Here is a 13,380-nt window from a genome sequence, read left to right on the forward strand (position 1 = left end):
TTTTAAGCGCATACAATGCTATGTAGGGGATGTTTCGCCTTCTCACATTAGCTCGCCTTCGAACGGATGTTCTTAGGCTACCCAGAGGATACTTGGTCAAAGACCGGAAGTAGTGAGCTGCTTGAGCCATGTGTAAAAGAATCGTTTCTGGCCACTCCCAAGTGAATGGCGATCAGAGAACTTTCCTCACTTGCGTGAACTTCTACACATGACTCCATCCTCCATGCAATGTCACGCAAAAATATAATTGCAACCCTGTTTTTGCTGTCATTTTACATAAAGACATATTACGTCGTTAAATTTTTGAGAAAGGTAAGTTTTAAATAGATTTTATAATTTCTATTTAAATTATAAAGATTTGTTACAGTTTTTTTGTTAAAAATTTATGCAGAAGCTGCGTCAATTCGCAATAGCCATGCATAATAGTCATTCACAATACATTCACCGAATCAGCCGTTCATATATCATTAGATTCTGCAATGGGTTCTCTCGTGCTCTTGTATATTTCGGAACAGCATTTTTGCAATCTGCAATCTTGCAAGAGCAAGAGAATACCCCTTATGTATGGAAAATTCAGAGGAACTTACGACCATAACCATGATATTTTTCGTATTGAGTTCTTACTTGTCCCATGTGGGTTGCTGTCATTGATTATTAATCATGAATATACTTTGATGGAAATTCTATGGACATTTTCAATATATTTGGAATCCGTAGCTATTCTTCCACAGCTGTTTATGGTTAGCAAAACCGGTGAATATTCTCGAACGTTCGACGAGTCTCTCGCGGACGATGCGTCGATGGTTGAGAATATGAAATAGGAAAAGGAAGTGTATTAATAAATGAAACCACAAAGTTTGTGTCTAATATAATAAATTAAAATGTTGGTTCTTTATTCAATTGGGATTACCAAATATTACCTGGTTTGTGCTTGTGGTGATGCTGGTTGTGGTGGCCGGTGGACGACGTCTTATTTCGCTTCGCTCTATAGAAAAAGTACCCCAGGCTGACCAGCAGAATCGCTTGCTAAGCGGGAGTTTTCAACGAAACCATTGCCAGTTGAGTGAAAGTTATTGACAGTTGAGTGAAAACTATTAACAGCTAACTGGCAATGGTTTGTTATATATTCACCAGGGGTGGTAAAAAGAAATTAGGCGCTGGCCTAAACATACCGGCCCCCGTGCGGTGAGCAACAAAAAAAAATTACATGTCCATCGACCACCATAACGATGTACAAATTTATGGCACAATATTAGTAGAGCTAAATAGAAAATATAGTTTAAGTTCATTCATTTGTTATTATAATTATATATTTTTTTTTTTAAATAAGGATCCAAAAAACAATACTTATTCTAAATAAGAATTCAAAAAAAAACAATACTTAAATACCTTAATTTAGTACCGGGCCGTACCCGAAAGCACCCAGCCGAATATGGAGCCCTGGGCGAGAAGCTGCCCAAACGTTTGTGGCATGACCTGTTGGGTCATGACGCGGGAATATACATCCGCGCCGAGCACCAAGCGTATCGGCGATGACTTGTAGAAATTTGGATCCGCCAGTTTGATGTGGGTGTATGGGGCTGTTATGTCGCAGTCCAACGTGGTGGTCGGGCTGATGCGCATATAGTCGTTCATTACCCTTACATGCGTCGAGATGCGGGTATTTGTTCCGTGTCTGCCTCGCAGTACTAAAAGGCAGCCGCGTTGACCGCCGATATGCGTCTGCTCTAGTTGCAATTCCGTAGGGGCGCATGCGTCTATCAGAGCCCTGACTAAATGTAGACGTCTTCTTGCCTCTATCTTTACTACCGCCGTCGGTAAAATGGCTGTCGTTGGCAGCAAGGAATGAGCCACTATGCTGGCTCGATTTGTTAGCCCGGCTCTGAAGGAGCTAGCCCGGTGTAGCTGGAGAAACCTGGTCTCCAGTCTGGCCGGGTTGTGCGCTTGGCGACGGCGCTGACGGCGTTTGTGCGCGCGACGCTCGTGTTGCAGAAGGGGGCGGAAAGTCCGGGTTTCCGTTTCCCCTCGCTGTGATGGGCGGAAAGGCCGTGTTTCCGCTCCGGTTTCAAGTAGTTCTCCCTCCTCCGGTTCTGGTTGGAGAGGCCTAGTCTCCGTTCCAGAGTCTGATGCATCGATGGAGAGAGCATCATCGGAACTTATTTGTTCGCTCCATGACTGGTTTTGAGGCACTGCGGGGCGGCGACGGGTATTTCCCCCGATGTGGAGCATTGTGTGGTGCTTCTCGTTGCAGCGCCGGCACCGTGCGTCGCTGGAGCAATTCGCTGACCTGTGGTTGACCGCAAGGCAATTTACACAATATTTGCCTATGAGTGCCTCCCGTAGGCGCTCCTCCGGTGTCTTGGCCCGGAAGGGCGAGCAGAGCCGAAATGGATGCTTTCCCTTGCACAGCGTGCAAGAAAGCGGGTACCGGTTTGGGTGTAGGGCCGCCGTCTTCTTTAAGGCACTGTAGCGCGTTTTGTGGTTGTGCCGTTCTGTGCCGTGCTGTTGGTGATTTGGTTCTTAAATTACGAATATCTCTAAGTAGATTAAATCCAAATCTGTGTGAAATTTTAAAGAAATGGCTGCAAGATTAATTCAAAAGATTGTTAGCACTGCCCCCACATCAGTTCGCGGCTTTACATCTGGTTCCAGAAAAGTCACTTTAATTCCTGGTGATGGCATTGGCCCTGAAATCTCCTCTGCTGTGCAGAAGATTTTCACCACTGCCAATGTACCAATCGAATGGGAATCGGTGGATCTGACACCAGTTATGGGCCCCGATGGCAAATACGGCATTCCTCAGGCAGCTATTGATTCGGTGAATACAAATAAAATTGGCTTGAAAGGTCCCTTGATGACCCCAGTTGGCAAAGGTCATCGCTCATTGAATTTGGCCTTACGTAAGGAATTCAATTTGTACGCTAATGTGCGGCCCTGTCGCAGTCTGGAAGGCTACAAAACTCTTTACGACGACGTCGATGTGGTGACAATCCGTGAAAACACCGAAGGTGAATACTCCGGCATTGAGCACGAAATTGTTGATGGTGTTGTACAGAGTATAAAACTGATCACTGAGGAGGCGTCAAAACGTGTCGCCGAATATGCCTTCCAATACGCCAAGGCCAATAACAGGAAGAAGGTGACCGTAGTGCACAAAGCTAATATTATGCGCATGTCTGATGGTTTGTTCTTGCGTTGCGCGCGCGATATGGCCGAAAAAATACCCGGAAATTCAGTTCGAAGAACGTTACTTGGACACTGTGTGTTTGAACATGGTGCAGGATCCCAAAAAATATGATGTCTTGGTAATGCCCAACTTGTATGGTGATATTCTTTCTGATATGTGTGCTGGCCTCGTTGGTGGATTGGGCCTGACCCCATCTGGCAACATGGGCTTAAATGGTGCACTATTCGAATCTGTTCACGGTACTGCGCCTGATATTGCTGGCAAGGATTTGGCCAACCCAACTGCTTTATTGCTGTCGGCTGTTATGATGTTGAGACACATGGAGTTGAATGAACATGCTGATAAGATCCAACATGCCTGTTTCGAGGTGATCAAGGAGAGCAAATATTTGACTGGAGACTTGGGTGGCAAGGCCAAATGCTCAGAGTTTACAAATGAAATTTGTGCTAAACTATGAAGTGAATGAATACAACTATTAGGTTGTTTGTATGCGAACGTCTTCATCGTGTCGTGTATATACGCCAATTTCTGATTGGAACACTAAATGATACCCACTGCTGCTTTACCCAACAATAACCTAAATTGATTAAAAAAATTCACTAAATAAGTATGTAAAAACAAATTGCTTAAAAGAAAAGTATTGTACGTTCGAATAGAAAATTTATTCACCCCTATATTAAACTGTATAATATCAAAACGTAACATATTTGTTGAGCCCAATACTAAATAACAACAAACAAACCTTAAACTTCACTTGCTATTCATGTACAATTCACTTGTTAGATCGTTAGTCGTCTTACTACAGAAGTATTCATTTAAAGTTTTATTTTTTCTTTGTTCTTAAATTTGCCATCAGGTATTTAGTATTTATATTACGTTTATTAGACAATATTTATTTAAAGATATTGGATTTAATTTTATGTTTTATTATCGCCCAGAGTTATTAAAATTGCTAATATGCTCTGATAGTGATTTATTTGTCATTACTTAGCACATTCAAATCATATATATTAATTTATTTGCCTATTGTCGATAGTCAATTGTATTTGATGATTAGAATATAGGCAAAATCTAATTCTCATTTGAAAGCAGTAAGGATACCATGTTATATTTTTTTTTTGCCAGAACAATAAACTATTAGAAAAAATGTCTGACTAAACCACCAAAAGTCATTGTGAATGCTAAAAGGTTTTGCATGTTAAGACAACTCAATAAACAGTTAATAAAAATGTAAACAGAAAAAAGGTATTTATTAATGAAAGAAAATGTGCAAATACACTGAAAATAAATTGTGTGAGGTATGTGATTCTTTAAGAGAATAAAATATAATCAATTAGGGTTTTCACAAGTCTCATAAAGTTATAAGTTATAACGATTCGAAACCATAGCAAATTAGAATTGTGAATGTGTAAACTCATTTTTGTACGAAATCCCACAACATTTTACGACGGGTTGTGAGTACCCCAAATGTGAAAATTTATAAAATTCAAAAATAAAAGAAAAAATAATAATTTCATACATAAGTGCACAATTAATTAGAACGACGTAAATTCGCATAAAAATGCCAACTTCGACTGGTGTCTAGGGTGGAATTTGTAATATTTGTATCGTAGTGAGTGTATCGGAAAGTTAGGCTTCCGATGTGGCTAGGGAACTGTTGTGTTGAGTAGGGTGTGCATCCACGTTTTTCTCCTCGTAGGGCGGTAGTAAGACCAATTTGGCAAGCGGTCTTGTAACTTGGCCTTTTTCAGTGATAATGTCAACTACTCGCACTCGGGTATCAGCACCTGGGTGTATATTAACAATCCTACCCAATCTCCACTCGTTCGGTGACAAATTGTCTTCCTTGATGACGACAAGGTCACCTGTCTTTAAATTTGTTTTGGAATGTTTCCACTTAATGCGCTTCTGCATTTCATTCAGGTATTCGGTTTTCCACCTTTTGCAGAAGGATTGATGTAAGGCCTTAAGTTTTTGCCATCTATTTACGATAGAGGCACTGCTTTCATTTATATCCGGTTCTGGTGGGGCCATCAGATGTCCGCCGACCAAAAAATGTCCTGGAGTAAGTGGCTCCAAATCAGTGGGTTCGTTTGAGGCTGGGCTTAATGGTCGCGAATTAAGGCAAGACTCAATTCGGCATAAGAGTGTATTAAACTCTTCAAGAGTGTATTTTTGCCCAGACGCAATCTTGCGGAAATGACTCTTAAAGCTTTTCACACCTGCTTCCCAAAGTCCGCCCATATGAGGAGCTGCAGCAGGTATGAAATGCCATGTAAGAGCTTGGTGGCTATATTTTGAGATAGCATTGTTGCGAGCATCGGCTATGAAGGCTTTAAGTTCGGACCTTAGGGATCTTGATGCTCCAACGAAGTTTGTACCATTGTCCGAATAAATATTCTTAGGGCAACCTCTTCTCGAAACGAATCTAGAGAGAGCTGCTAAAAATGACTGTGTTGATAAATCGGTAGTGGCCTCCAGGTGGATGGCCCTTGTTGTAAAACAGACAAACAGACAGACATACCCTTTGGATACACGGCATCCTCTTCCACGGTAGCTTTTTATTTCGAACGGACCCGCGAAATCTACCCCCGTATTCGTAAAAGCGCGTGAAAATGTGGATCGTTCGGACGGAAGTGCACCCATAAGTTGCGTCTGAGCGCGTTTTTTGAAGATCGTGCACGTCTTGCAGTTATGGATAATGGATCGGATCAAGTTTTTCACCCTTGGAATCCAATACTGAGCCCGCGTTAGCCGTAACATCAGCTGGTTTTCTCCATGCAAAGAGACTTGATGGATAAACTGGATTGTTAGACGAGACAATACACAGTTGTATGGAAGGATAATTGGATGGCGCTCATTGTATGACAAGTCGAGAGACGCACCGAGACGGCCACCAGTTCTCAACACTTCATCTTTATCGAGGAATGGATTAAGAGAGAGGATTTCACTTTTTGCATCGATGGGCTTACCGGATTTCAAACAACCATACTCTTGACCATATTTCTGCTTCTGCGTATTTATTATCAAACGTCTTGTCGTTGCTTTAATTTCTTCGGATGAAATTAAGCAAGACATTTGTTGAAAAGAAGCCTTTGTGTTTGGATGAGTTCTTTGAGAGAATCTCATAACGTATGATAACACTCTCAAAGCTCTCGGCAAACTCGTAAAACGGTCAAGGATGTCGTTAGAATCCCCCTGTATTGTTGTACAAGCATGTACACGTACCTGTTTTTCCTCTATTGTCGTCTCGTAGTCATTTTGTCGTAATGGCTATTTGGATTGATCTTCTTGCAGCCAAGAAGGTCCCTGCCACCTCAAGATGTTTTCCACCAAATCCTGTGCCATAAGTCCCCGACTGGCTAAGTCTGCAGGGTTAGATCCTGAATCGACATGATTCCAATTTGCGTTGCCAACCTTTTCTATAATCTTTGTCACTCGATGGGATACAAACGTTGACCATGAACATGGTGGCTTGCGAATCCATGCGAGAACGATGGTCGAATCCGTCCATAGTTTAAGTTTAAGATGAGTCAGCTCCAGGTTGTTGACGACAGATTCAACTGTTTCGGCCAGTAATACGGCTCCGCACAGTTCCAGACGCGGTAAAGAGATAGTTTTGACAGGCGCTACTCTGGTTTTTGCTAATAGTAGGCTGACGAAAACTTCGTTGCTTGTCCTTACGCGCAGGTAGACCGTTGCTGCGTATGCTTTCTCTGATGCATCGCAGAAACCATGAATGGACACATCGTCCGTCGGCGAGAAGTGGACCCCATTTTAATGTTGTTTATGTACCTATGGTTATCCATGAATGTGTGCCAACGATCCAATGTGGTAGGAGATACAACCTCGTCCCATTGTGTTCCTTCCAACCAAATATGTTGCATTATCATTTTGGCTGTGACGATTATCGGTGCTAGCCATCCTAATGGGTCAAACAGTTTGGCGATATCTGAGAGGATAGCTCTCTTTGTATATGATTCTGGGCTGAGTATAGGTTTTGTTTTATAATAGAAGAAGTCAGTGTGCGCATTCCACCTTATCCCAAGAGCCTTGACATCACTTGTGTCTTCGAAGTCTAAAAACTCTTTGTTTAGCAAGTGGTCTTTTGGAAGGCCTTGTAAAATTCTTCCACAGTTGGCTGTCCATTTTCTTAATGGGAAACCTGCCGACTCCAATGCTGTTCTTATCTCATTCCTAGCTTTAATTGCAGCCTCTGAAGAGTGTCCACCTGCTAAGACATCATCAACATACATGAACTTCCTAAGTATGTTTGAGGCTACTGGTAGTGAGCTTTCAACGTCGTCAGCTAATTGGAGTAACGTCCTTATTGCCAGATAAGGAGCGCAGTTGATTCCGAACGTCACCGTCTTCAATTCAAAAATGTTGGTTTGTTCGGTCGGATGGTTGCGGAAAACGATTCGCTGGTACTTCGTTTGATCAGCTTTCAACAGGATTCGGCGATACATCTTCTCAATATCGCTATTGAAGACATATTTAAATAAACGCCATCGCAGAATTAAGATGGTCAGATCTGCCTGAAGAACTGGACCGGGGAGAAGGATGTTTGAAGTCGCTTGCGATGCATTGAACACCACACGCACCTTTGTCGATGTGCTCTCTTCCTTCTTTACGGCGTGGTGTGGCAGGTAATAGTTGTTACTAGAGTCGGCCGTTTGATTGGTATGTATCTTTACCATATGACCCAGCTCAACATATTCATTTAACACTCTGTTGTATTCCTTTTGCAGGTTTTCATCTCTTGACAACCGAGCTTCATTGCGATAAAACTGGGAGTACGCAATCTTTAAGGAACTACCTAGACTAATGTTGACCGGATAGTCTTTCCTGAATGGTAGCGATACAACGTACTTCCCGTCTTCATTTCGCTTCGTTGTCTTTGTATAGAGCTCTTCACAATACCTGTCCTCCTCGCTTAACTTCCTTTCCTTGAACATCTCTTTCAATTCCCAGAACGAAGCTAACTGCTTTTCCAGCGATATTTCGTTATAATACGAGACGCAAGTGTTGGTTGGCTTGATTGTATTAGCACGCCCTGTGACTATCCAACCGAACACTGTCTCTGGCGCAAGAACTGATCCCAGCACGTTCTTGCGTATGCCATCCAGCATAATCTGGGGATAGACGAACTTACTTGGAAGGCGCCGAGTCTGTTCTGATGGCTGTTGTTGTTGTATTTATTCTGTGTGGGTGCACTGACAGGCTTTGCAGAATTGGACGATTTCTTGGCACGTTCTATTGCCTCTAAATCACGGTATCTATCCGTGAGGAAATTGTCCAATTCCTCCCACTTTGATGTCTTTGTCTTGTTCTTTACAGACTGTTACTACAGGGCCAATGTTGCTTGTGGCAGTCTCTTAGAACAAATGCGGATTATGATTGGATCCCACTTCCCAATGTCCACTTTATTGGCTGTCAGGCAGAAGATGCAGCTGTTGATCTCCCGCTGTAGCCATTTTATCGAGCTGGAACATTCTTTGTCGATTGACGGTAAGTCGAGCAGTATGTCAACTTGGGTTTCGACTAGTATACGCTCATTTTCGTACATGTCAGTCAAACCCTTCCATGCCATTGCAAAGCCATCATTTGTAAGAGGGCATTTCGACACAATAACCTTCGCTTCCCCTTGAGTCTTTTTGTTGAGATGGTATAATTTCTCAACAGGTGACAGGCGCTTGCTTTTGATGTATACGGCCGTGAACATATCCCAGAATGTTGGCCATGAAAGGTAGTCGCCTTTGAAAACATCGGTATCGCAAGGCGGAAGGGAGTGGTTATTGTCTACCTTAGCAGATTTTTCTGTGTCTTTGGGGGTTGAGAGGATCTCAGACATATCCTTCATTGCCCCCATGCAACGTATGTAGCATTGACCACCTAGCTTGAATTTTTTTTTAATAAGGACATAGTCCTTTAAAGACATGTCTCCTTTGCTGTTGAGGTCGTCATGGGCAGCTTTCGCTTTGCACCACATCTCTCTCAACTCATCTTGTTGCATCACAAGAGCGTTTTTCGAGATGTCCTTTGACGCGGCACTGAATTCAGACTCGTATTCGACAACGTAGTCCACTAGGCGCATGAAAGCTTCCATGTTTTGTCGATATAAGTGACAAGAAGAATTGAAAATTCAAATTTAAATTTAAAGGAATATAGTAATACTCAAGACTGAGCAGACTTTGGCCTAAAGAATATGGGAATCGCTTTGAAAATAATTCCCCACTATTGTAAATATTTATTTGCAGCACACCACTGCCAACCAAACAAGAAAATAGAAAAAAGAAAATTGTTTGACTGTTTTAGCCGATATCGCAATATATCTGGCTGGTCAATAATATATGATTTATTGAATATAAGTCAGCAAACGAAAAAAATTTTTAGCTAGTAGCCGATATCGGAATATATCTGGCTCGTCAATAATACTTGATTTATTGGATATATTTTAGCAAAAAAAATTTTCAACTAGTAGCCGATATCGCAATATATCTGGCTTATTGTACTTTATTTAATATATGTGAGTTGTAGCACACCACTGCCAACCAAAAACGAGAATATATGTGTACTCGTACGTAAGTATGTATATTTATGCAACACTTTATATGGTTCGCCACCCAAGATACGCCAACGAAAATCAGTTTGTTACAAAAAAGTGTTTGAAAGTGAAAAAGTGCAGTGTCTCAGTGAAAAAAAACAAAAATCAGAAATTTCGTAAACCAATTGAAAAAAAAAAAATCAAAAATCAGTGCCGCAAGTGATATATGAAAAAATATTACCGCACAAAATAGAAAAATTGAGAAAAGTCAAAAATTAGTGCCGTAAGTGATATGTGAAAAAGGTATTACCGCACAAAATCAAAAAATTGAGAAAAATCAAAAAATTAGTGCTGTAAGTGATATATGAAAAAATATATGAGAAAAGTATTACCGCACAAAATCCGGTAAACGTAACCGTGCGCTTACGGATTATTTTGTTTTTGCAGTTACTTCACTAAAACACTAAAAACACTTGTCACTTTGCTTTTCTTGTATAAACGATTTGTAATTGTCACCAATATTAAAAAAAAATGCGATTAAAAACAACTCTTTTTTTTTTCTTTAAAACGATTTATATCCAAGTGATATTAAAGCAATCACGTACCTTAGATTTGCCTGAGTTGGTGTGAAGTGTATTGTGTTAAAAAAGAGTTGCTGGTGTGCAGCGCCTTGTGAATCCCTGTGGGTGGTGTTAAAAAACTTGCTTGCTGGTGTGCAGCGCCTCGTGAATCCCAATTGGTGTGGTGTTGAAAAACTTGCTTGCTGGTTTGTGAAATATAGTCGATTAAAATCCGGCTCGAAGGACCATAAATATTCTCGAACGTTCGACGAGTCACTCGCGGACGATGCGTCGATGGTTGAGAATATGAAATAGGAAAAGGAAGTGTATTAATAAATGAAACCACAAAGTTTGTGTCTAATATAATAAATTAAAATGTTGGTTCTTTATTAAATTGGGATTACCAAATATTACCTGGTTTGTGCTTGTGGTGATGCTGATTGTGGTGGCCGGTGGACGACGTCTTATTTCGCTTCGCTCTCTAGAAAAAGTACCCCAGGCTGACCAGCAGAATCGCTTGCTAAGCGGGAGTTTTCAACGAAACCATTGCCAGTTGAGTGAAAGTTATTTACAGTTGAGTGAAAACTATTAACAGCTAACTGGCAATGGTTTGTTATATACTCACTAGGGGTGGTAAAAAGAAATTAGGCGTTGGCCTAAACAACCGGAGAAGCTGAATCCATTACTAGTCACTATCTGTTTGCTCTTGGTTCATATCGTGCTCTTTATTTATTAGACTGGATTCATCGATACATAGCAGAGATTCATTATGATCTGATTGCTATTTTTGCCGGAATAGTACAAACTATTTTATACTGCGATTTCTTTTATTTAAAAGTACTAAAAGGAAAGAAGTTGCAATTGCCGGCATAAAACTTGGAATATCTCAGCATTTTGAGTGTTAATTAGAATTAATAGATTTCCAAATGTAATAACTTTTAATTGTGGCTAAATGAGTAGCGACGTCACATCAGATGTACATCATTTCACCACACCGAATCACATTAACACACACACACGCACATGCACCAAAACGCGATGACGTTCTACGTTCTAATTAGAACAAAAAGACAAGAGAAAGGCGCTCGCGCACCTTTGTTCGTTACGACATCGATCGAGCAACACCTCCGCTTTTCGCAGCATCCCGGTTCTTTCCGGTACGTACCCGTTTGTGTATATATACATATATCTATTTAACGTTTTCAAAAGAACTACTGTTTGGCAATTTGTAGCCGCGTTTGCCTATTTGTACATTTATATACATATATAACATACATACATTGTAACTCGAACTTAAATTTTTAAAACATTTTAAAAACACATTTTTTTATATTATTTTCTAAGTGCATTTTATAAAAATAAAAGTTTATAACGATTCTTTGGAATCTGGTGCATTTTGGTTTTAAAAGAAAGTGTGGTTGGCCAGCAAGGTGAGTAAATTATACATGGTCCTTCGAGCCATAAAGAAAGGCACTGTGGCTAAATAAAGTCAAGAAAAAAAAATATAAAGATTTCGAAAAAAAGAATAAGTTTTAACTTGTGACAAAGTGCGGTAATAAAAACCGAAAATTATAAGTGACAAAACCAAAACAAAAAAAAAAAAAAATCATATGTATGTATGCCAAAAACCGGTTTTGGCTAGCAACAAGTGCAGTGATCAAACAAAAGAAAATATAGAGTTATACATACATATACACATATATATAATATACTGTGCTACAAAAGTGCATATATAAAAAAGACAAAAATATTAAACAAATAAACAAAGTGCAGTGCAAAAAGCATAAAAATACGTATATTTAATTAAAAAATAAAAAATTTATAAACATAAATTGCTGCGTCTAGGCCACCACATATAATACAAAACAAATATAATAACAGATCATTACTTAGTTTATGTAAAATTAATAAATAAAACAAAGAAACAAAATTTTACAAAAAATCATAAAAGTTATCCAGTGCGAATATTTCACATATAAAACAACAAAAATATATAAAAAAAAAACAAGTAGAATACAGTGCTGTGAAAAAAAAAAAAAAAAAAAAAAACATAAAAATTAATAATAATAAATAAATATTAAAAATTCATAAAAAACCTAAATCGGGCGCGGTCTAACAATAAAAATAACAAAAATCATAATATCAATCGGGCGCGACATAATTAACAGAAAATTACAACATATATATGTACAAACTCTACAAAGGAGGAAACGGGAGCAAAGAAGACACTAAACAAAGGAGGAAATTAGGAAGGAACATAAAACACAGGAGGAAATAGGACTAAACTCAGGAGGAAACCGAATCGAAAGCGGATAATATTTCCAAAATTATATGAATACATATGTACATATATGTACTATATTCTCCCCAAAACTCCCTTGAGGCGAGACAAAGTAAGTCGTTTCCATTTTTTATGCACATATGTAAATATGTATGATATCATACGGTTTTATCAAATATAAAACCTATGTATATAATCCGTTTGATCAATTTTTAAACGGTTGAGAAAATATATCATCCATATATTTTTATAAATACCAAAGGAAATCATTTACTGCCTTCTAAGCATACCCTTGTGTATACAAACACACCCACTACAACAGAAAACAAACAAATTATATTCAAGTATTTACTTGCAAATCTTCCCAGCAATACCCCTTCTGTTTCTTCAACAGTAAGCAGGATTGCATAAAATAGGTAAGCGAAAGGCATAAAAGCAAAATTTCCACGAGCGAGAATAAAAACAAACATACATATTTACATATGCTCTTATCCATATCATACTTAAAATACATAAATGCAACAAACATAAATTAGTACTTACTAACAAATACAAACAAACATTCAAATTAATATTAATATATTGAAGCATATACCTGCTAATCCGCAAGTGCAGAGGTTAATGACCTACACATTGTTCATTTTCTTTTCGCGCTATATTCTGCTCGCGCACATATAAGTACATATGTATATACTTATATGATATACGTACTGTATACATACATATATTCGGTATTCTTTTTGCATACGCTACATACCCTGATTTAGGGGGTACACCGAAACATAACAACTATAACAAATCTCAA

General features: G+C 39.3%; 1 long non-coding RNA gene and 1 pseudogene across 1 annotated transcript; both read left to right on the forward strand.

Annotated features, from left to right (window-relative positions):
- The first annotated feature begins 659 nt into the window (after positions 1-659).
- LOC120781647 lies at positions 660-11,039 on the forward strand. The gene is made up of 3 exons (XR_005706115.1): positions 660-753; positions 6,368-6,370; positions 10,965-11,039. It is a non-coding gene; the product is annotated as an uncharacterized LOC120781647 (long non-coding RNA).
- On the forward strand, positions 2,480-4,431 carry LOC120781645 (annotated as a pseudogene).
- Positions 11,040-13,380: the final 2,341 nt, after the last annotated feature.

This window comes from Bactrocera tryoni, unplaced genomic scaffold (assembly GCF_016617805.1).
Source record: "Bactrocera tryoni isolate S06 unplaced genomic scaffold, CSIRO_BtryS06_freeze2 scaffold_7, whole genome shotgun sequence".
NCBI lineage: Eukaryota > Metazoa > Arthropoda > Insecta > Diptera > Tephritidae > Bactrocera > Bactrocera tryoni.